Below are 24,929 nucleotides of genomic sequence, written 5' to 3'. Positions count from 1 at the left end.
TATACCGGTGAAGATGCATTTTTCCATCCTCCCCTTTTTCTCTTACACTCACCTTTGGCATATCTTATCCTCCATTGTTCCCTTTGTGGCTCTTTCACAATACCCTTTGTGTGTTGCTTATTTCCCTCCAGCCCCTTTGTGTGTCTCTTTCTAACCCCACCCCTTTGTGTGGCTTTTTCTCACCCCAGTCCCTATGTGTCCCTTTCTTCCTCCAGTCAGGGTAAGCAGGTGCCTGCTCTGCCATACCGTAAAACAGACAGCTTCGGGGTAACCCTGTGGTGCCAAATGCCAAGTTTGCCTAACGGTGGCGCCAGGCCAGCCCTGCTTCCTGTCAGACCGGGGAGAGGGAAGCAAACTTCTCTCCTGCGGTCCGCACTCGGCCACGTTACATGCTGATACTGGAAGGAGGGAATCGCTGTGCAGTGCGCTCTCCTCCTGTCATTTACCCGAATCCTTCGTCCCCCCTGGCCGGGGATCTCTAAGGCGCCCGCCTGTGTTATGTCATGATAGATCTGGACCTGGCAACTCCTATAACTTCCGATCCAGTACCAGCACTTTATTTAGTCTACCTCAATACAAAAGGAAAACGTCTCTAATTTTCCTACAAGGCAACACAGTTATGGAATAACTGCCCAAACCCTTCAAATCTAACCCTAACCTAAGATCCTTTAAGATATTACTCTGTACATATCTCAAAACAGAATGCTCCTGTAATCATGGTTGGTTACATTTATTACCTGTTCTTTGTTAAATTATATATGTGTTGTGTATTAATATTATCTTGTACCTTCCTGGTAAAATATTTTATATATAAATGAATAATGCTTAAATTGGATAGTACGCCTTAGTTGCAATAATGTTTCCTGATTCATGCACCATAAAACAATCATTAGCTAAATTCCCACCAAACAATTGTTTGTTTGTTTGTTTTTTTAATTTAAACAATACCCTACAAATATTACATTTCAAAATTAACCAAATAGGATATATATTTTTTAATTCTCGTTAGTGGTCGGCATTGGGGAATGAGATATAATAGTGGATAATAGGAATGAAGAAATAAAAGCAAGATAGCTTCAAAACCAATGACAAGTAACACTGGCTAAATAGTGTTGTAATATCTCAAGGCCAGGTCCTGCAATTTCCATAACAAATATATCTTTACATTTGTATTTAAATGCCACAAAACTGCTGAGCCTGAATCTCAGATGTGCCAAGTCACATGCTTTAAAAGTGCCTTGGGCCTTTTTTTTTTTTTTTAAATAAATAGTTTCAACAGGAAGAAAGAAAATCTATTTGTTTTAATCTTTTCCAGACTTTTTTTTTTTTGTCTTTTTAGGCAAAATAGAGAGTTGTATTGCATCAAATGCAACAGAGAAACCATAGATAAAAATACTTTAATTTTTTTTTTACATTTTTATCCCTCCAAAGGCAGACTCTCATCGAGAAAATGAAACAAATAAACCTTTCAGCAAACTGTTTTCCCCAAACAACAATTAGCATGCAATGACTGTGTGTCAAAGACTACATGTCCCGTGATGCTTTGCGGCAGCCACTGCCTCTCCTAGCTAGGGGCTGGTCTCCCTAATAGCCTTAGTGTGGCTGCAGCATTGGTGCTGTTACCTGTGATTGCTATTGAGCCAAAGCTGCCAGCAGCACAGCCAGTCTCTGGATACCTGCATACCCAGGGGAGAGGCAGGTAAGTGTCACTGTGGGCTGGACCTACCTGGGATCTGTGGCATGGAAACCTAAATTAAGGTCTGTGGGGATTGTGCTCAGTGTGTTTCATGTTTGTTTTGATATTATGTTTATTTGGCTAATTCACAACTACATGGAGTAGGTGTACTGGGATTTATTGCACAACCATATGCAGATCCAGCAGGAAATGCACAATTTACCAAGGTTTAATTCAATCAATAAGCAATAAACAGCCAGATATCCAATGCTTCGCCTTAAATATTTCTCATTGCAATGCATACATTGCTGGTGGTGTTATTCTTGCTTTTGTTGGGGGGTGTTTTTATTAATTTTATAGTGGGCAGGGGCGCCAACATGTGCAGTAGCGCAGTACATTCTGTGCCCAGTTGCCTGTTGCCACCCATTACATGTTGGAGTGCTGTGTGTACAGCGCAGGTTACTCTCACTCAGGCTGGGTGCCCAGTTGGTTTAGGCACTTGCTTGTATTTTTGTGTTTATTGGTAAAGCCCAAAGTGTTACTATGGTGATATTATTATACTATATATTAAAATAGGGGAGCTGTTTATTGAGCTCGGTCCTGGGTCTGTCTTAGGTTTTTTATATAAAATTAATTCCTGGTGTAATACCTGATATTGGAGATAGGGGGAGTTAAATTGGTGAGGACTCTCCAGGGTTAGGTTAACAAGTAACAACTTCCAATCCTATATTATTATTATTGTTATTATTATTATTGTTATTATTATTATTATTTATTTATATAGTGCCAGCAAAATTCCGTAGCGCTTTACAGTGGGATCTTTGGACCCCTGTTCTTGCACAAAGCATGTACTATTCAAGGGGATTATTTACTAAACAGCAATTTAATTGAAAACCAAATGCGAAGTTCAGGTTAAAATAGCCAGGCTGTAACTATAGCCAGTGGAGCGTTTTCAGAATCAATTATTTTGGCCTGAATGGCGATTATTTAATCAATGAATATATATTTTACTTTGTTTAAAAAGCTGTCTGATCTAGATGTTATCATTTTAATCTTTTTAGTCACACCTGTATGTATATTATTATTATTATTATTATTTTTTATATAGCGCCAGCAAATTCCATAGCGCTGTACAATATATATGCATGTGTGTCTGTGTAAATAAGATTCTTAAACCACAAACCTGTATTTTATGCAGTGAAACAATGGCTGGCTTAGGGTAATTAGAAAAGTAGCCCGTGTCATTGGGTGAACTCGATGCTGACTGATATGGAGAATTCACATGTTATGTCACAACTTGAGAATGGGGCTATTACAACGTTTGATACAGAAAATGCTGAGATTTGTATAGTTCAGTTTCGATTGGTGGGAGTTGACCCCAGGGGGGAGAGGGGGGGTCATACCTTGTACATGAAACAAGGTGAGGTGAATTAAGCAGGCGTTATGGTATTTACAGATCACACCTCAGGCCATAATATCAGCTTCTTCCTGCCTAACATGAAAATCCTCAGAGGTTAAAGCTGCATTGTCACTTTATTTAAACCGTAATCCCAAAACATTACAGGGACTTTTGTGGTGGATTTACCATCCTTATTAAATCCAAGAATTTAAAAAAGGAAAAATAATTCATACAGATTTTATTTTTACAGATTTTTCCAGAAATTTGATCTGTCTACTAGGTCTCTTAATGTCACGGAGGAACTAATTGGGCAATCCTGGCCAGTTACAGACATTAGACTGTGAGCCTGTTTGGGCAGGTCCCTCTCCACCTACTGCTCCTGTATGTCAATGTCATACACGTTTTGTTAAAACTAAATGTCTGTCTTGTTTACCTATTGTACAGCGCTACATAATATGTTGCCGCAATATAACTAATTGTAAAAATATGAATTTGCCGGTAATAATTTGCATGGCAGCATTAGTGGGATAGGTGTGTACATATCTGGCAACATTTCAAATGGACAAAGAGGGACACTTTTTTAATTTTTGGGTGTGAGTGGGATTGTGGACAGGGCGGGGCCGAGCTGAGACATTTTGGGTGACTTACTAATAATTCATGCAGCTGTAATGTTATTTTTACAGAAGTCCAGCGAGGCCATGTATATTTTAAATATATTTTTCTAACATATTATTTACAACAATAACAATGTATCTTATTTACACAGACTGTAAGCACTGCTTTTCCTGTGAAAAGGCATAGTTTCCATTAAAAAGCCTGCCGGGACAGACTATAGATACCAGAACAACTATGTTAAGCTGTAGTGGTTCTGGTGGCTATAGTGTCCCTTTAAGACTATGATTTTGCCCCTCAGAATGTTTTTGCAAATTCCCTTGACCCCGTTCATCTTTTTACATGGACACTGTGCATCAGCAGTGTCTGTCTGCAGTCATTTTATCCAGTGCAGCCATGATTTGTATGCGCCTGGATACGTGTACGATGTGGTGACCCTAATGGCTCTAAACTTCGTGTTGTCACATTCGATCAGTCTCAACTTTTATGAGACAGTTGGAGGCATTGGGACCTTCTTATTTTGTAGAGACCTTGCTTGCATACCAAGTAATAGTGGATGTGTTCCAGACAACCGCCATGCATTTAAATGAAATAAATGCTAAGAAAATGTGCTTCTTGAATTCAGTATGGACTGGACAGGTTTGGAAGAGGCATTGGAGTGACCTGGATGGGGTTAGAATTCCTGTATGTCACATGATGCACAGAAAGAGTAGTAGGTACCTGGAATATCCTTCCAGTGGAAGTAGCAATATTAATTGAATATTCAGGATGCAAATAATGTTCTTTTTAAGCAAACATTAACAAAAACATTATGTTTAGAAATGCAACAATATCAAGTATTTCAGTTCAAAGAAATCCTTTTATTGTACCACACCAGGTAGACAACATTTCAGACTTGAGAAATATCTCTTTGAAATGTTGCCGGTCTTGTTTTGTGAATGAATAGAATTGTTGTGGAATGTTCGGAGTGCTGGATTTTGCGTTTCCGGTTATTCATTACATATATCTCCATCTCCTGTGCCCTCCATACATCATTCAGTTTGGTGAATACCTGTTCCATATTATCCATGGAGCTTGATGGACCAACTGACTCTTAGTTTCTACTATACTGGAACCGTTTTTAACTTCTCTGTACACATGATCTCAAAACCTTCTTATCTTCGACTGTTAATATTTAATTCCAAAAATGTCTTAATGAGCCTTCAGACAGTGAGCCAAGCCTCCGTGCTGTACTCCGGGATCTCCCAGTACTTTATCGGTTTCGCGACAACCTACCCCACCCCATAAGACTAAGATAGTTTCTAGAAAAATAGTCACTTAACATGCCCTCCCCCTAAAAAGTGTGTTTTAAAAAAAACATATTAACAGTCCCCCTGACACACGGTGGACAACACCTATCTCCAGATCTTGTCATCCGAACAACTTCTACAAACCTATACCATCGTCTGAATCTACAGGGATTATATCTGACAATATGTCATAATAATCACTGTGTACCTAGGAACCTGTCCCCATTCTGGATAAACATAAATGTATTTATTAGTACAATGAAGACATTAGCGTGCCTTTCTCATACATAAAGATTTTGCATTCACTGAAACCATATTCAGACAGTGTTTTGGGAGACACAGCCAAAAAACAAGCTGTATCCCTCAAACAATATGGTTTGTTTAATGAGAAGGCCCCTCCTGAAGAGCAAACACCAGTCTCCTACCTCAGTGGTAAACTGTTTGTTCTTATATTATTTTCTCCTCCTTCACCCTTAATCTGCTCATTGTTTAATGACCAGGTCAGCTAACAACCTTCACCATCCTCCCTCTGAGTCAGAACTTGCCAAGTTCCATGTGCCACAGGCATGGTTTGGTTTGGTTTCAAAGTAATATAAAACTATTAATACTAGGCTTCCTGCAATGACAAGAGCCTTTTGTAGCAGTGACAAAGATAAAAGAAAACATTTTAGTATTGTTGTAAATTGCAAAGTAACTTGGAATTCCGAAGGTTAGATTTTAAGTTTTAGGGCGATCTCTCACATTGGGGGAGTAAAACCGAAACAGGATAGAGAGTATCTCTCCAAATTTGGGGCCGTTGGGACGTATTGAGTGTTTAGGCCCTTTTTGAGGGGAATGGACTGGGTTTTTGGGGATAATTGACCTTGCCATATCCTGTACTGATTGGGTCATAGTTCCTGTAAATCCATAGGCAAATGTACCGGATTGAATTGGTAATCATTTAGTTTCATTTATATTGCAATCCCTATACAAAAAGAGAAATCCTGCGCTCACTCCCATCACTACTGGGCCGGCAGCAATGACTACAGTACACATCAGCCCCAATATATAGTAAAAACCAAAGAAAAGAAAGTTACCTGCACTCTCTCCTTAATCCCTATGTATATTTAGACAAATGGAGGTAATTTAGTTACTCCAATGGCCATTGGAGGGAATGCCCGCCTGCCAACGTCAAGGCAGACCCCCCTATTGGGGCTGATGTGTTCTGTAGTCATTGCTGCTGGCCCAGTAGTGATGGGAGTGAGCGCAGGACTTCTCTTTTTGTATTTGTATTTACTTTGTATCACACAGCCTGGTTACAATGCTTCCGCCCATCCCATGTGATCCCTATTAAGGGTTAATAAGTATAGGGGTGTATATATAAAAAAAAGCTCAAGGTAGGGTTAGTGAAGGGTTAGTGTAGGACCCGCTTAGGGGGGTCTGCCTTGACGTTGGCAGGCGGGCATTCCCTCCAATGGCCATTGGAGTAACTAAATGACCTCCATTTGTCTAAATATACATAGGGATTAAGGAAAAAGCGCAAGTAACATTTTCTTTTATATTGCAATCCCTACTTCAAAGAGAAATTGGGGACTTTTTTCCCTGTATCAGACTGTGGTCTTTCTTTAAAATGAAGGAAACTTATTGAATGCATTCTAAGCACATTCCACAGTTTATTTCTCTATATGTTTAAACTTATTCCGGTGCAACGTTTCCTTTATTTTTTTTTTATTTTTTTTTATTCCAATATTTTTTCATTTTTATGGTGCATGAAAGATCACAACATTTCTTGTATGGCCACAACAGCCTTAACAAGCGCATTGGTTACAAGTGTACGAGCATATTTGTGGTAGGAAAGAAACTTGTACATAGTTTAGTGAGTTGCTTGGTTCATAGAAACATTGATGAGTTTAGCTTGGGAGTAGCGAGGATAAGGATAAGGACCAGAAGCTTATTATCTAGTGAGCTTGTAGCAATTACGTATAATGAGGAGCGCTGCCTGTTTTTGCGTAAGTTGTATATACATTAATGAAGGCTTTCATGTGCCTCCCAAGTAGCAGTAGACTTTGCAATTGCATGTTACAGTGAGTCATACAGAGGGTATTACTATGTCTGTGACATTCGGGGCTGACGCTCGTTTGAGGTTTTACAATAGTATGTCACCTCGCAGTGTATGTATAGGGTCCGACGTCTGTTTGCCACTGACTGCTTGTGGTGAGGATGTCATCTGCGTAGGAGTGGGTATTGGTGTGGTATGGTGTGTGATAGAGGTTTGTTGCGGTGGGTGATGCCCCATAAGGTGGGGTATGTGGTGTTCTGATGTTCCATGTTTGGAACACAGGGTCTGCCCTGGAGGAGGGAGGGCGGCCTGTGGACAGCAGGGAGATGTGGGTCGAGGTATCCCTTCAGTTACAGTCGCCTGTAGCGTGGGGTCATGGGTATTGGGGACCTCAGGTAGCAGGTTGGTCCGTGGTGTGTGGTAAGGGGTCTGTCGCCGGGGTTCTGTAGTGTGTGTTTGCTTTGCTTCCCTGACAGGACCCCCTTTCGTTACCTGGCGTGTGGCTTGTGTCGGCCTCAGTCAGGTGTGTGAGGGAGGAGTCTTGTGTGTCAGGTGTCACAAGTGGTTCTCGTGCTCAGCGTTGTCACTCTGGCAGGGGGTGACGTGCGGTCAGGGGTAGTAGGGGGGGAGTGAAGGGGAGGTAGTGATGGCGGGGGGTGACCAGGAATTAGTTTGGGTGTGCCTGGGTGTGAGAGGTGGGGTGTGGGCTTCGGGCTCCCGGGCCTGTGTCCGCGTCCCAGCTCCCCTGTCCCTGGGTCCGGCATCGGCGTGCTCATTTCGGATCCGTCTTTCCGTCGGGACTGCCTCCGATGTTCCGTCGCTCCTGTCTGGGCCCTCCGGCAGGGGGGGCCTCGTATTTGATCCCGGGGGTTGCGTGTCTCCTCCGGTCCCGGAGGGGGAGGCGAGCCATCTTAGCCAGTGGTACCAGGTGTCGTGGTAGCGCTGTATACGTCCGGCAGCTGAGAGGATCAGCTCCTCGATCTGTCTGATGTCCTCCACTCTGGCTAGCCACTCTCTCAGCGTCGGGGCCGTGGGTTGTTTCCAGTGTGTCGGGATAAGACTACGCGCCGCGTTTAGGAGATGTGGTATCACTGATCTCTTGAATTTAGGTGTGGGGATTGAGGTTAGTTGGAGTAGGTAGGTTTCCGGTGTGAGTTGTATGTTTGCGTCCGTTATGGTCACCATGACAGCGTGAATCGCCGACCAATAGGGTTTGATGTGTGGGCAGGTCCACCAAATATGGAAGAGGGATCCCAGTTCCCTCCCGCACCTCCAGCATTCGGGTTCGCAGGCATCTGTTATTATGGATAGTTTCTCGGGTGTCCTGTACCAGTGCGAGAGCATTTTATATCCTGTTTCCTGGAATTTGGTGGCTATGGATGCTTTATGTATGAGTGTGAACACTGTGGTCCATTGTTCCGCAGGGAGTGTGTGTCCTAGATCCCTTTCCCAGTATTTAGTGAAATAAGGGAGAGGTGCATCGGTGGATGGTGTAATCTGTGTGCGGTATAGTAACGATATTGCGTGCGGTGGGCTCGGGGGGTTCGTGCACATCATCTCAAAGGCGGTGAGTGCTCGGGTCGCTGAGTCCAGTCCCGGCGTAGTCTGCAGGAACCTCTTCAGTTGATGGTATTTGAAGAGGAGCGACCAGGTGTGCGGGTTGTTCGGGACCAGTTCTCTCAGGGTTGTGATTGCGCCCTGTTTGTACACGTCCTTCAACCTGCAGGGGGTTGGTAGTCCCAGCGCTGTAATGTAGCGGGGATCCTCCGCCGGAGGGAGTCGTGGGTTGTGCGATACAGGGCAGAGAGGTGAGAGCTCCGGAGCCATGTCCTTTTGTAGAGCCAGTCTCCTCCAGATGGTCATTGTGACGTTCAGCGTTGGATGTTGTTTTGGCAATTCGCCTTGCGTCGCTTTCGGTAGCCACGGGAGGAGAGGGAGGGGAGTTTGCGAGAGGCTCGCCTCTATCGGGATCCACAGTTTGTCTTTTGGGTTGTGTGTCCATTCAATCAGTCGTTGGAGGTGTATCGCCTGTCGGTATTTTGTCAGGTCTGGTAAGCCTAGGCCCCCATGCAGTTTGGGTTTGGTGAGAGTGGCAAAGTTCAGTCTCGCTTTTTTACGGTGCCACACGTATTCTGTCATTGTTTTTCGGACTTGTGCAAAAAAGGATTTGGGGATATGGACTGGTAGGGTCTGTAGGAGGTACAGGAGACGTGGGAGAATATTCATCTTGAGTACACTGATCCTGCCCAGCCATGTGATATGGGGGAGGTGCCAGGCATTCAGGTCTTTTGTGATTCGTTCCAGGAGGGGGGGGAAGTTGATGCGGAAGGTGTCTGTAGGGTCCGCCGATAGCCATGTCCCCAGGTATTTGATCGCCTCTGTGCACCAGCGGAAGGGGAAGTCGTTCTGCAAGCTGGTAACCAGCGCTTGGGGGCATCCCACATTGAGAATCTCAGATTTAGTGTAGTTGATTTTTAGGTTTGACAAGGTGCCATACGTGTCGAATTGCTGCAGCAGTTCTCTGAGAGAGTGCCGTGGGTTGGTGATTGTAAACAGGAGGTCATCCGCATATGCGGAGACTTTGCTGACTCCCCATCTGCCTCCAATTCCGGAGATGCCAGGTTGAGCTCTAATGGCGTTGAGGAACGGCTCCAGACTGAGGACAAAGAGCAACGGTGATAATGGACAGCCTTGTCTCGTGCCGTTTTTTATCTCAAACGGGTCTGAGAGGAGTCCGTTCACCTGTACTCTGGCTGTTGGGTTGGTGTACAGGGCCGATATCCAGGCCATCATGTGCTGTCCTAATCCGAGGTGTGCCAGTGTGGACCACAGGAAGGACCAATCGACCCTGTCGAAGGCCTTCTCCGCGTCCGTTGAGATCAGTAGGGCGGGCAAGGGACCCTGCTTTGCTGCGTGGATCAGGTTGAGTGCCTTGGTGGTGTTGTCTCTGGCCTCTCTGCCCTCCACGAATCCCACCTGGTCAGGGTGGATTAGGTCTGGCAGTAGCGGTTGGAGGCGAAGAGCCAGAATCTTGGCGAACAATTTGAGGTCGGTGTTCAGCAAAGAGATCGGGCGGTAACTGGCACAGGAGGACGGGTCCTTCCCTTCTTTTGGTATTACCACTACGTGGGCTCGGAGCGAGGCGGGGTCTAATGAGCCTCCGTTTTGAATGGAGTTGAAGAGGTTGAGCAAGTGTGGGGTAAGAACGTCCGCGAACATCTTGTAATATTTTGCCGTATAACCGTCCGGGCCAGGACTCTTTCCCTGCTTGGCTTTTTTGATGGCCAAGCATACTTCTGCGCTCGTGATGTCTTCCTCCAGGGCAGCGACGGTTTCGGGCGGGAGTTTAGTTGTCATGTGTTGTGTGATATATGCCTTCTGGCAAACCTCGAAGGTCTTCGCCGTTTCGGTCTGGCGTGAGGGGTTTGCGGGCAGGTTGTATAGTGAGGAGTAATATTGTCTGAACCCCTCCGCGATGGTTTTCGGCGTGAGCAGTGATTGTCCCCTCAGTGCGATCTGTTGGACATGGCTCTTTTGCCTCCTTGCTCTCAGCGCTCTGGCTAGCAGTTTGCCGCTCTTGTTCCCATATTCATAGAATGTTTTCTTCGTGAGCTGAAACTGGAATGTAATCTTAGATGTGAGGCGCGTGTTTAGATCTGCTTTGGCGTCCAGGAGTTGTTTGTAGGTAGCGTCGTCAAGGGAGCGTTTGTGTCGTGTTTTAAGTTGGGTCACTCGGTCGATGAGGTGTGAAATTTCTTGTGCGCGTTGTCGCTTCAGGCGGGTGCCGTGCTTGATGAGAATGCCTCTGATGACGCATTTATGCGCTTCCCAGATGATGGGTAGTGTACAGTCAGGTGGTTTGTTGGTGAGGAAGTAGTGTTCCAAAGCGGTGCGTATTTCCGTTTGGATGATTGGGTCTTCCAGGAGGGATTCGTTTAGCTTCCACGTCCATTGCGGTTTGTAGGGTCTGGGGTCATCGATGGCGAGGATTAGTGGTGCGTGATCGGACCAGGTTATGGGTGCAATGCGGGCAGATCAGCGTGTCTAGGTTCCTGTGTTGTATGAAGAAGTAGTCTAATCTCGAATAGGAGCTGTGTGGTGCTGAGTAGTATGTGTAGTCCCTTTCCGTATTGTGGAGAATGCGCCAGCAGTCCGCTAGTAGATGCTCGGAGAGAAGGGATCTCATGCCTCGGAGGACATGGTCCAGGATCGTGGAGACGCCTTTCGACGTGTCGACTCTGGGGTCCAGGGGGGCGTTGAAGTCCCCTCCAATTATGACGGTGCCCTCTCCAAATGTTTCCAGGGTTCGTAGGGCGGAGGACAGGAATTGTTTCTGGCCCTTGTTCGGGAGGTATAAATTTGCCAGAGTGATTTTGGAGTTGCCTACATTCCCTTTAATGAAAAGGTACCTGCCTTCCGCGTCCTGTATCTCCGCTTCGAATTTGAATTGGATGTCTGCTGAGAGCAGAATGGCCACTCCCTTGGATTTGTTCAGGGGGTTGTGGGCGAAGTATCCCGTGGGATAGTATCTGTTGGAGAATCTAGGGGCCTGGGGAGCGTGGAAGTGGGTTTCCTGGAAGAAAGCCAACGATATCCCCAGTGCCCTAATCTCTCGCAGGGCTCTGGCTCGTTTGTGAGGTGAGTTGAGGCCCCTTGCGTTTATCGTGTAGAGGTTGATGGAGTTGCCATCGCTTCTGCCAGGAGCGGGGGGGAGCGAACCCATGCCACCGGGTCACCGCAACGTTTCCTTTAAAATGTACTTTAAATTCGGACCTGAGTGATATTTAATGATTGCGTTACCCACGGTTTATATCAAATGGATCTCTTTCCTGTATGAATGTGGGTCTGTGTAAAAAGTATTCCCAAAATAGGGACCGGTCTCGCCAAGCCCATTCACAGTAGCCCTTTAAAGCTCTCCTGTATGCCCCGAGTTCACTTTAACAGCGCAAGTGCTGCTAGTGATGTACTCATTGCTATACTACATCTCAAGAGTTCCGCAAGTGTAGCACCAGAGCAAACCTCCAGTAACTCAAAATAAAGACTGGAGGTATGCATCACGGTCATTGGTTTTTCTAAGTGTAATTGTGTTTTTATTATACTCTCTGTATGGTTTGTTACCTTTCAAATTGTTTCCCAAACATTCTTTTAACCCTTAAAGTTAACAGTGCAGACATTTTTTGTTGTTTCCATGGAAGACCAGTTGGGATTTGAAGATGTGATTCTTCCTGGGATTTGAAGGTGTAATTTTCACATTAACAAACGGAGCTATCCCCCTGTCTCCGTTGTTGACTGTACCAGCTGTGTGAGTTTTTTGTGGATGTCCCGTTACCGCTTCCCATCTGTTCATTAGGAATAGCTGGCTGGACTCTTGGCATCACAGTCTGTCTCTACTCCAGGCCAAACACTGTAAGAGTTAATGGATCTGTTTCCCATTAGTACACCCCGCTCCCCTGTTCAGGGTTGTTAAACCACATTCCGAAAGGACAGAGACCAACATCTGATCTGCACAGGGGATGTTTTATTTTGGTTTTTCAATCTTGGCGATTGTGAAATGTGTGCAGGAGCCCAAGCGGCCTCAGGCTTTCCAATGCTATAAGGGGGACGGGCTATATTAGAAAGCAAAGCGTTTATGGTGAAACTAGACTTAATGGCACCTCCAGCAAGCTCCGTCCTGTGACCTCCATGTCACAAGGTTTTGGATTGCCTAGTCACACTGCATTTTAAATGGTCTGACCGTCTCCATGGTAATCAGATTGGTGGCCACAATGTGCAATAAGTCAGTCTGACTAGCCAGTTAGTGATCATTACACAGTTATAGGACGCTGGCTCTTTAACCCCTTAAGGACCAAACTTCTGGAATAAAAGGGAATCATGACATGTCACACATGTCGTGTCCTTAAGGGGTTAAAGAAAGTGCCTCTGATCAGTCCATTGTATAGCTTGTGCAAAACTGTCCTAGAATGCATTGCTCAGTCAAAACTTGACTTTTCAATACATTTTACATGCCTGTTCTGTGGGCGGGGGACCGGCGGTACGTCCCAGCATTAACATGCCTTAACCCGGCCTTCTATTTTATTCTCCCGGTGCTCGCTCGCCCATTACCCTCTTTGTACACAGTGATCGCTATAGATTCTGTCACTCGGTTGCTGAAAATGTTCTGAGAAAATGACTAATACTGGGTCTGTACTCCGCTCTGTATAGCTGTTGGGTATAGAGTTGTCAGATAAGTGTCACAATGGGAAGACAGAAGCAGGAAGTCTCTCGTGACATTTCATTATTTATAGTTTATTTAGAACAATTTAAACCACACACATAACTTCCTTTACTGCGTGGTTTGGTCGCTGTTATTGCTACTGCAATGAATTGTCTGTCAACAGTAAAATCAATTTCTAGTGTCGGACGTTATACAATGCTGTGCCCAAAAAACCTCTGATAGGATGTGTATTTTTATTTTTTATTTTAAAGGGGATATTGGCCAATAACCGCACATACGTGCAAATATTTTTAACATCTAGCTTTCAGTATATCTTTATTCAGTGGGTTAGTGGTTATTAACCCTTTCAAGTCCAAACACACTTCAATGAGAATAAAAAAAAACAAAAAAAAAAAACAACAAACAACCTTCCAATAAAGTGTTCATTTTACCTTGATCAGTGGCTAATAAATCTCACATTTACTTGAAGTCTTACTAGAGAGATGTGTACACGCCAGCTAAACTGACTTATTAGTTTTCATTAATTACCAGATAAAAAAAATAGATAAATAACAATTTTAATGCTGACACCTAACCAATAACACAATTTAAGCTCACATGCTAATGCTGTGTTTAGGCTGCAGGTGCCACTCCGTTTTTGAGCACTTTGATCAATATCAGGGTTTCCTTCATCCCCCTGGTCCTTATAATTGCTAATGTGGATGCGCCATATGATGTTGTGTAGTGGTTATGGTGCCTAAATTACTCTTCAAGGCATGGCTTCCCAAAAATTATATCCTCAGATGTTGTAGAACTAAAACTTCCTTGATGCTTTGCATGCCTTTAGAATGACAAAGCATCATGTAATTTGTAGTTTTGCAACATTTGCGGATACCTTTTTGACCATCCCTGTTTTAAGGCCTATTCATAGCACACTCTGAGGTGGTTTGAGGCACCCTGGTTGAAAACCTCCAGTAAGTCAAAGTTCTAAAAATATGAATTATCACCATGGAGACAAGTGTAATGGTTTAGACCAGCATTTCCAAGTTGGTGTTGCGCAAAACCCTAGGGTTCTGCAAGAACAAATTTGAGGTTCCGCTGCGATTTGTCCATTGGTTGGCCCAACCCCTTAGGGCCGCCCGATAGGTATTGCTAAACAGGAGCCCAGTCAGGCGAGCCGGCGGTTTAAGACAGCGACCGGGCCCCTACAGTATGAGATGCCGGGAGGAAGTGACAGCCTGTCACTTCCTCACACACTTGGAGCACGTCAGCTGGAGAGAGCAGCGGGGACTGAGCAGCTGGTGACCTGGCACACCAGCCTCCGCCAGCAGCCTGCAGCACTAAAGGAAGTCACCCGCCTGCAGAAGAAAGGTAAGCGAACAGGAGGATGACTGCAAATATAATCTGTGTCCAGGTCTGTATGTGTCAGTGTGTGTACATGTCACTGTGTGTATCTGTGTGTATGCCAGTGTGTATTTGTGTGTGTGTGCCAATGTGTGTATCATTGTGCCAGTGTGTGTGTCTGTGTCAGTATGTATATGTGTGCGTGTGTGTATATATATATATATTAATTTATTTATTAGTGTTGGGTTTTAAATGCGGATGTACATTTGTGTGTAGTATTGGTGTTTGTATAGAGTTATAGTTCAGAGGGGTGTGTGTGTGTGTGTGTGTGTGTGTGTGTATATGTGTATATATATGTGTGTGTGTGTATATATATATATGTGTGTGTGTGTGTGTGTGTGTGTGTGTGTGTGTGTGTGTGTGTGTGTGTGTGTGTATATACCGTATGTGTATATGTGTGTGTGTATAGATCTCAGTGCAGACATCCCAGCAATCAAACACACACTCCTGCAAACTCAAACATGACATACAAAGACACCTCTGAACTATAACTCTATACAAACACCAATACTACACACAAATGTACATCCGCATTTAAAATCCAACACTACATCCAAACACATCTCTGCATACAAACACATCCCTGCATGCAAACATTACATACAAACACATCCCTGTGTTAAAATGCTAAAATATATATAAACACCAACTCTACACACAGAAACACACCTGCTCCTAAGGGCTACAGTCTGTTTACTATCTGTAGAAATTTGTGTGTGTGTGTGTGTGGCAACATTTGCCAAAAAAGAGCACATTACGCTCTGCTAATTAATAGGTTTATGCTATGTCGTAATATTGTTTTTTGGGGGAGGAGGGGACTTGCGAAAAATGAATTGGGAACCCCTGGGTTAGACTATAAAATTTGTTTCTATATGACTGCTCAGCCGTAACTATTTATTTAACATTTTTATGGTACGGACAATCAAAACAATAGCTGCTAATGTTTTCTCCTCTAATTTCTTTGAAGCATTGAAATGGTTAAACTGATTAAAAAACATTGACTGCTTTAGCCTGGCCACAAATTGTTTTCATCCTGAATGAAGTTGCGTGCGGTAATAGGCCATTCATATACAGGGGAAAATCATTGGTGCTAAGAGGTAGAAATAGCATTAGTGGTTTTGGTGCGCAGTCTGTGTACATGCTAGTTGAAGAGCGCAGGGTTTATAGTATGCATTAATATGTGCATCATGTAGCGCGAAGACTGGACGCTTCTTAAAATTATTGTTATTCTAATCTTTTATTTATAGAGAGACCAGAGATTCTGCTGCTACGAGCAGAGCGTGTAAAAACAAAATCCAGCCAGAACAAGAACAACACAGCGGGGTTTGGGTGCCCTGTGTGCCAGTTTACAATCTAAAAGGGCCCTTTACTGGATCACAAGTAGTATATCTTATTAAATATAAAATGAAGAACATGCGGCAGGTATAAGTGGTAGTGAATTCTTGAACAATTATAAGATGAATAATCTCTTCCCCTTGTTTTCATTCTAAAATCTTATCAGATTTTGGCCTCATAAGTATATTTTGTGGTTGACTGTGGTTCCTAGTAAATATTGTGTGATGGCTTGCATTGTCACCGCCATTTTGTGAGCTTGATTTCCTGTGAAGCTCGGACAGCCTTATCATTCGTGAAATAGTCCCATAATGCATTTGTGTATCACACCATATTTTGTGGGGCACCCAAGGCAGGCATAAACACTAGTGATATAGGAAATGTCTTTAGACCACCCATCACGGTTATAAAGAGGCAGTGGGACTGATGTGATGTCATTTCATCTTGGCAGCCATATTGTTCAGCAAGTTGTTGCCGATGAGGGCGCATGGATAGGGTCTCAGTGTCAGGTCTGCTTTCTGTGCACTGGACAAACGTGTCCCAACCTTTCTAATTGCGAGAAGACTGGAGGGGGTATAATATTATATGTATATCATAATTTACAGTGTTATGTGTTTCAGGGTAATTAGGGGCATCAGGATTCAGACTAGGGGCTGGCATTATTGGATGCTTGGAGTTAAGGGCATTTTAATGTTAGGGGTAGATTGTGTGGGTGCTTTGGGGGTTTGTCTTAAGATAAGGGGGCTAGGTCACATTTGTGGATGTTTAAGGCTAAGGGGGATTTAGGATTACGAAAAGGAGTTAGGATTAGAGTTTGTACATGTTTTACGGTAAAGGGATTACGATAACGGGGTAACGTTATTAAGTTACAATTAGGGTGTTTGTTTAGGATTAGGGGGCATTATGGTTAGAGTTCCTAAACTTTGGGGATAGAGCTTGTGATTGTTTAGGATTATGGGAATTTAGGGTTAGGGAGTCAGTGTTCGGATCAGAGTTAGTACTTTTTAAAGACATCTATGATTAAAGTTAGTTATTTAAGAATAGATCAGGGAGCTCAAAATTCTGGGCCAATATACGAAAGTGAAAAGAAATGGTAAAATTGGTTATTTTGGACAAAAATTTGTTGTTTTTTTGGGGGTTACCAACCATATCCTGGTATGGACTCTTATTATTATTATTATTATTATTATTATTATTATTATTATTATTATTTATATAGCGCCAACAGATTCCGTAGCGCTTTACAATATTATGAGAGGGGGGATTTAACTATAAATAGGACAATTACAAGAAAACTTAATTTTCACCAAATCTTAGAAATTGATCAAAGTTAAATACCAACAAATAGCGTGTGCATCAGTATTGTCACGTTTGTGTGAGCTCTGCTGGTATAGTTCACTTTTAATATAGTGTGTTTGAGTACACACATATAATGTGGGATGGATCTAAGCGCTTTTTCCACTGTTTAGTCACATATTTGGAAATTCACAAAAGTCTCCAAGAAAGTATCCAAACTTTGCTACTTTGTCCTTAATAAGGGCTTCGGGGGTTTGGATTAAGATAAGTCCCAGTTTAGTGAATCGTTTCCATGGGTGAGTTAGAATTATGAAGGGATGTCTAAATGGGTGATTGCCTTTTTGGCAAAACTGCGTGCCCCAGCACAGGAGGTGCAATAGGAGGCAAGTGGGTATGTATGTCTTAGTGGGTCCCCTTCAATTTCAAAACCAAGGCTGCTATTCCTGTACCTGTAGTTTGTTAAATTATAACATTCAGCACACACCCCACTCACAAAGTTTGTTGTTTGTGGCAGTGGGGGGGGGGGCTGAGTTTTCCTGCAATAGGATTCACGATGTGTGAATTCATCTACTAAAATACAGGGGAGTTTTAAATATGTTTCCACTTTGGCCTTTTTTGTTGTAACTTTCCCTCGTCACCCCAATTCCCGGTTTAAAGGACCACTATAGTGCCAGGAAAACATACTCGTTTTCCTGGCACTAGAGTGCCCTCAGGGTGCCCCCACCCTCAAGGTCCCCCTCCCGCCCGGCTCTGGAAAGGGGAAAAGGGTTAAAACGTACCTTTTTCCAGCACTGGGCGGGGAGCTCTCTGCCTCCGATCCGCCTCCGTTCCGCCCCGTCGGCTGAATGCGCACGCGCGGCAAGAGCTGCGCGCGCATTCAGCCGGTCGCATAGGAAAGCATTTACAATGCTTTCCTATGGACGCTTGCGTGCTCTCACTGTGATTTTCACAGTGAGAATCACGCAAGCGCCTCTAGCGGCTGTCAGTGAGACAGCCACTAGAGCAGGGGTAGGCAACCTTTTAGCAGCACTGTGCCGATATAGGATTGTGATGTCCCGTAGCGTGCCGGTCCTATTTTTTTTTTATTTTTATTTGTATTTTTTATTAAGGTGTGTATGCTGCCGTATTTTTTATTAGTAGTGTGTGGGGGCTGTTTGGGGTATTGCATGTGAGAGGCTGCATGTGGGGTTGTGTGCATGTATGTGGATTGTTAGCAGGTTGCGTTTGTGCGGATTGTGTGTATGTTTGTGTGTGGGCTGTTTGTATTATTTGTATGAGGGGAGGGTTATTGTGCATTTCTGTGTATATCTAGCAGTGTGGGTGGCTTCCCTGGGTTCCAGTGTGGTCCAGGCTGGCCAGATACAGGTCAAGGACAGGAGCTGCAACAGCAGCTACGGGCTGCTTTACTACAGTGTGGATTCCCATTCACAAGTGCTGGGAGGAAGTGATCTCCATGTGCTACAATGCTTAAATTGAGGATTGTCCTTCACAACCTCTTCGTATTACCAGATATCTGAAGTTTTACTGGGACTCCTGATAGACCAGAGCCTGTTTGGCTCTAGCAGCCTTGAGTGCCGTGCAAAGACACCTCGAGTACCGTGCATGGCACTAGTGCCGTAGGTTGCCTACCCCTGCACTAGTGGCTTTGGGGGAAGGCTTAACCCTAACCCATTTATAAACATAGCAGTTTCTCTGAAACTGCTATGTTTATAAAAAAAAATGGGTTAACCCTAGCTGGACATGGCACCCAGACCACTTCATTAAGTGGAAGTGGTCTGGGTGCCTAGAGTGGTCCTTTTAATAATGAAACCCAATTTTTTATTTTTTTCCTTTTGCCATCAGAATAAAAAATAAAATAAAATCTATATTCAGCAGACATTCATGAATGTTTCAGGAAAGCGCCCAATGTATGCAGCATTTACATTAAGCTTATGTATTCCATGACCACAGTGCGTGACTCTGTAATGTTATATTGATTGATCTGTTAAAAGGCCGGCGTTGCAAATGCAATATAACATCTGTTAGCTCTCTTTCACAGTGCAACATAGTGACTATTTGTCAAATCACGCTGCGATAGAAATGGTAATATTTACCTGTGCCTGCTATTTTATTCTCCATTATATTTTACGTTAGGGTAAATATATATATATATATATATATACCTTTTATTTCATTGCTGCGCTGTTGATAACTGGACCGCAAAATTTGAATATTAATATATATTAATAAGTCATTCTTAATATGTTCACTTAATTTGTCTTTATTTTAACACCTAGGCAAATATTATATTTACTGGTTATCCTCCATTTTGTAAATGAGATGCAATGAAACTACTCTGAACTATTTAGTATTCTGTATATATTAAGTGTTCGTTAGAGAGATAGTGGTTTGCGTGTGTGCATGTGTTATGGTGATAACGGACTGTCTGTTTAGTAGATTCTTTTAGTCTTGTGATCCCATATTAGTTTGTTTTCAGAGTCTGTGAGATAGCAGAGTGGTAGAATGTTGTCTTGTAGAGAAGGCGAAAGGCTTAGATCCTGCAAATTATCACCAAAAAGTGGGATAAACCAAGTTAAATGCTGTTTGTGTAGTGGTTATAGTGCCAGGGAGAACGGAAAACTAAACTTTGTTTGCATTAAACAGAGGATATTTGGTGACTGGGCTTTAGTTGCAGCTGTGTGTTTTTGGTTTGACTGCCTTAAAAGGGGAACTGTCGCTTCCCAGGTCTCTGCGCAGACTGAGTTGTGATGGATGGGAAAGCCCTTATGAAAGGTTTCCGCACTAGGTCGGCTATTACATGACGTGGTAAATTCTCTCAAGTTACGCAGTATGAGTAGGAGCGCTCTGATTGGTTGGCTAGTAAGTCTGGAGTAGAATCCGAGCACTCTTACTGATATGATTAGAAGACAGAAGACTTCAGATGGGGTAGATAGGGTTATTTTCTTTTTTATCCCCCCCTTTTTTTTTTTTTTAGGGTGGGGTTGGACATAACCGTTTTTGGGGCGTGGACAATTGCATGTTCACACCCCCTGTTTAGTTAGTGCCCCCACCCATAAGAATGTGCCCCCCTGTTTAGTTTATTACACAGGTGGGGACAGATGGGTAGACGGTAATCTTCCTGCCCCCCCATCCCTGTGACTATCTTCAGTGAATAGCCCTGAATATTTCTATGTATTATTCTGATTAGCAATATATGCTCCCACTGAGCCTGTATCGAGCTTGGATTATCAAGTAATTCGCTTCAAATGGCACTTGTTTTTTTGTTTTGTGTTTTTTTTTTTTTTGTTTTTTTTTTAATGCTTTGGGTGCAGTTTTTAGTTTTGTGCTTTTTTTTTTTTTCTTTACATTGTTCCCTATTGGTTTGAAAAATAAAATTGAATAGATTTAATTTACCTAATGCCCAACCCTATCGTCCTAATTACCTGGATTGAGTACGCACACTCAGGCAATTCTGGAAAAAAAAAATGTTTCTGTTTGGAAAAGAGAAAATCAAACATGTTCGTTCTTTTTTTTTTTTTTTTTTAAATTGAAAACAGATGGCATTTTTTTCCCCCTTCTGTTTTTAACATTATTGCAAAACACAGAAATGTTACTCGGTTATTCCTTGTTAAAGGGGCATTAAAGTCAACCAGACAGCTTCATCTCAGTGGGATGGTCTTGTTACAGTTCTCCTATAGTTTCATTGCTGTTTTGTAGAAAAGGCAAAATTTACCTTGGAGGTTTAAAGAGACCTTTAGTCACACTGACAGCCCTTAGAGAAGCTACCTATGAGTTGTGTGACATGAACGTTCTCAAATGCAGCTCACAGGAAAGCAGTGATCGGCGCGCATGCGCATCACTTGCAGGAGCGCCTCCGCGATGACATAATCACTTGCAGGAGTGCCTCCGCGATGACATCATCACTTGCAGGAGCGCCTCCGCGATGACATCATCACTTGCAGGAGCACCTCCACGATGACCTCATGGGAGGCGTAGAGACCAGCTGCACAAGGAGTCTCTGCGCTGGAGGAAAGAGGAGTAAAACCTAATTTTAACAATATTTGCTGAAAACTAAGGGACCCACTAATCTAAATAGGGACAGGTATGTATTACAAATACTATCATATCCCCTTAAAGATGCCATAAACACTGTATTTTTTATTTATCAATGAAGTCAATTAATTTGCTGCACTGCTCTAATCTTCCTCAAATCTACCCCTCACCCCAGAGTCCTCACTATTCCCCTCCTGATTGCAGTACTAGGCTGCTTATGCCCCGTGGGGCCAGGCTTGCCAAGTGAAACATCTGGGCTTTGCGACCAGGATAACCCTGTTTCTTGCTAAACTACTTGAAAATGGTTTGATTTAAAAATAAATTTAATTCATTGATGGGATTGTGTCAAAATACCTGATACAATAAGAGAACAATTATAACTGTCTTATCACTGGGCCCAGATATTTTAACAGGAAACCTGGGTTAAGTGGTTCCGTATTGTGATGGACAAGGCTAATTTTCTTATTGTCAGGGAACCAAATATATATTGTTCCAAGACAGCTATATTTAGAAAGATTAGTATATTTAGTATTGTCTTGGAGGCCTATTCTACAGCTGTACGGGTAGCTCAGTGACTAATTGGAGAAGTTCAAGAATCGGTTTAATCATACCTCCCAACTGCCCCTACTTAGGAAGGACACTCCCTATTTTCCTTCTGTTCCTCTTTTTCTAACCAAATGTCCATTTTTCAAGGAGGTCCACGTTGTTGGCGTGTCTGAGTGTGTAACAGAGCTCCCTTTGAAATGTTGAGAGGTATGTGTGCTAAAATAAAAACTGAAAATGCATTCACAAGGCTCTTCTATTGTGACTTTCTAATCAGATTGAGATGTTACAAAGTGACTGTTATTTCCGGTGCACCTCTAGGCTTTTAAACTGTAGCGACTTGTAGCCAAAAATGTCAGCTAAACCGGTCTGGCAATAATATGTCCCTGAAGCTTTTAGAATTTGAGTCTTGAGTCATTGCTCTAAACTTTCATTATAACTCAAACTATTTTATCATAACTCATTGAAGGAAGTGTCTTGCAAGTGGCGTTACGGTTACCCAACTACGTGTGAGTCTGACTTTGGTAGAATAGAAGTTTGAGATGGCTCTACTGGGGGAAAAGGTCTGTGTCCTGAAGTTTGAATAGTTTCTATAGCTGTTTAATTAGCTTAATAATAGACATTTTCAGTTCTGTCATATACTACCTTTTAAAGCACATTCACCGCCTGTGGACTTTGCTGAATGTGCAAAGATCCCGACGGTAATTTCGCCGATGGTGGTGCGAGGGTGGTGGTGCAGGTAAAAGTAAGATTTACTTACCAGAACCTATCCCTCTGGGCCCTGCCATCTTCCTCCTGCGTGTCCTCTACAGCTGAAGCTCCAGGAGCCGACGGTACTGCATGCGCAAGAGTACAGCATCAAGGTCTATGGAGGATCCGTAGACGGAGCCAATCACTAGTGATACTGTAGCTCCGTCCAGAGTCTAAAAAAAGTCAGTTGGAGGAAACATACAGAGACAAAGTAATCCCTACTTAGTGTCCGTGTATCTCTTGACTTGGAGGTAATTTCAGTGAATTTCCAACACAGTCAAACTGAGTATTGCATAAAGACTCTTAAAGGGAAACTCCAGTGCCAGGAAAACGATCCGTTTTCCTGGCACTGGAGGGTCCCTCTCCCTCCCACCCCCCAATCCCCAGTTGCTGAAGGGGTGAAAACCCCTTCAGTGACTTACCAGAGGCAGCGACAGGTCCCACGTCGCTGCTTCCTCCTCCCCCGCCGCTCCTCCTTCAGCTTACGTCGGCCGGTGGGTGAGACTGATCTCGCCCGCCGGCCGAGGAGACCTAATGCGCATCCTGCTATAGAGCAGGAAGTGTCCTCTAGTGGCTGTCTAATAGACAGCCACTAGGGGAGGACTTAACCCTGCAAGGTAATTATTGCAGTTTAAAAAAAAAACTGAAATAATTACACTTGCAGGGTTAAGGGTAGTGGGAGTTGGCACCCAGACCACTCCAATGGGCAGAAGTGGTCTGGGTGCCTGGAGTGTCCCTTTAATGGGGTGACCATGCTTCTTTAATTGGCGTAATTTAGTGTGAAAGGATAAACTCATGGTATGTAGGTAGACTAGGTGGGGGTGAGCACTACGGGAAAGCAAATTCACAAGTATCCGGAGTAGACGTTACATAAAGAGTAACAGACTGTAACTATATTGATTATATTGGGGTTTATTGATGAGAAATGCAGTTTGGATTGAAATATGTATAAATAATCAAGCTGTGACTGTAGCAGTTCGTGATTTTTTTATTTTAATTTAATTTTTTTTAGAAATCGGCAATTTTTGACAGGATTTTACAATTCTTTTTTTTGAGTTCACTACTGTTGTGTTCAGTGTATACAGAGAAACCATCGTTTATGGTGAAATAAAAAGGGAACTGCAAATTTTAGGCCACAGTTGCCAAGCTGTTTTTTCCAGTGGTTTTGGCCTATAATTGGCAATATCCTAGTAAGGTTAAAATGATTTGTTTTATTACTGTATTTATTACAATAATCGCTTGCTTTGTGAAGTTGTTCTGTGTCAGGTTACTATAGAATCTTCCTATTTACAGAATAAAATAAATTCTGTTATCGGCATTGGATTAATTATCTAGAGTGTTCCCCCTCCCCGCAGCTGCAGGAAATGTAATTATCCTGTAAAATGGATTCCCCTAATACCAGAGGTAGTATTTGGAAATCACTATCCCCTGGGAGATCTATTTCTGGTTTCCCATATTAGTCACTAGTTCATCCCTGGATAGAATGTCATGGAAGTATTTTTGACCTGGATCTGCTTTCATCCTATACGTTTACATTTTATTTCAAAGAAACTTACCAATGTGATTTTTATTTTAATGCTTAGATAATGCATTGAACAAATTATTAAAGTGCATTGTTTTAGTCAATGCTGCTGAAGGTTGCAGCTTTTCTAGACCCAACAGATCTAAAACCCTTTTCCCGATGTACGGGGTATTTCTCTTTGGTGACCCTCTTGTGTGGACACCACAGAAAAGGCCACAAAATCTCAGAACACGTGATACCGGAGAAACTGACGGAAGCCAAGCACAGAGAGATGGACACAGGTTTCTTCAGGAAGGAAGAGATTCTTTATTCGGTTCACCGATCGGGACTCAGAGGGACTAAAGTCACCAAAATACAGCAAGTTCTGAGCCCCGGACAATAGTGCAGGCTCCTTATATAGGCATATAACTCCTCCCATATTAAGCTCCACCCGCACATTCTCTTGACCAATCAATACAAATAAGAATTAACTTCCTGCTTGACCGCATGGCCTGTCCAGCACAATGGAGGAGGGGAATACTACATCCTGTATTCTTGCACATGCTCCGTACACTACTGATCGTATCTTGCCACGTGCAACCAACTGATCGATACGTCAGCATATGCACGTACACATGCCACGTGGTAATCTCGGCCTACTAAATTTATTTTTACAGAGATTCCACCACACACGCACATTCAAACTGCAATGCCTGGGAATAACCACCCATGCCGCAGCATTTTAGCAGCTCTTTGTGCTCGGTATTAATGATTGGATGGGGCTAATTGTCAACTTTACTCCAGTCCTAATGCCCTCTAATCCACAATTCATATTTCTAAGAGAAGATATTGAGGCAGGTCTGGC

At 43.2% G+C, this 24,929-nt stretch overlaps 1 protein-coding gene across 1 annotated transcript in view; it reads left to right on the top strand.

Annotated features, from left to right (window-relative positions):
• Window positions 1–1,571: 1,571 nt before the first annotated feature.
• Window positions 1,572–24,929, top strand: part of CAPN5 (calpain 5) — an 82,125-nt gene continuing 58,767 nt past the window's right edge. Inside the window, exon 1 of the mRNA XM_063431587.1 lies at window positions 1,572–1,699. The gene's annotated coding sequence lies outside the window, so the exon portion shown is untranslated. The remainder of the gene's footprint in view (window positions 1,700–24,929) is intronic.

This window comes from Pelobates fuscus, chromosome 1 (assembly GCF_036172605.1).
Source record: "Pelobates fuscus isolate aPelFus1 chromosome 1, aPelFus1.pri, whole genome shotgun sequence".
Classification (NCBI taxonomy): Eukaryota; Metazoa; Chordata; class Amphibia; order Anura; family Pelobatidae; genus Pelobates; species Pelobates fuscus.
The sequence above is the reverse complement of the archived record's forward strand: the minus strand, read 5'-3'. Positions and strand labels throughout refer to the sequence as shown.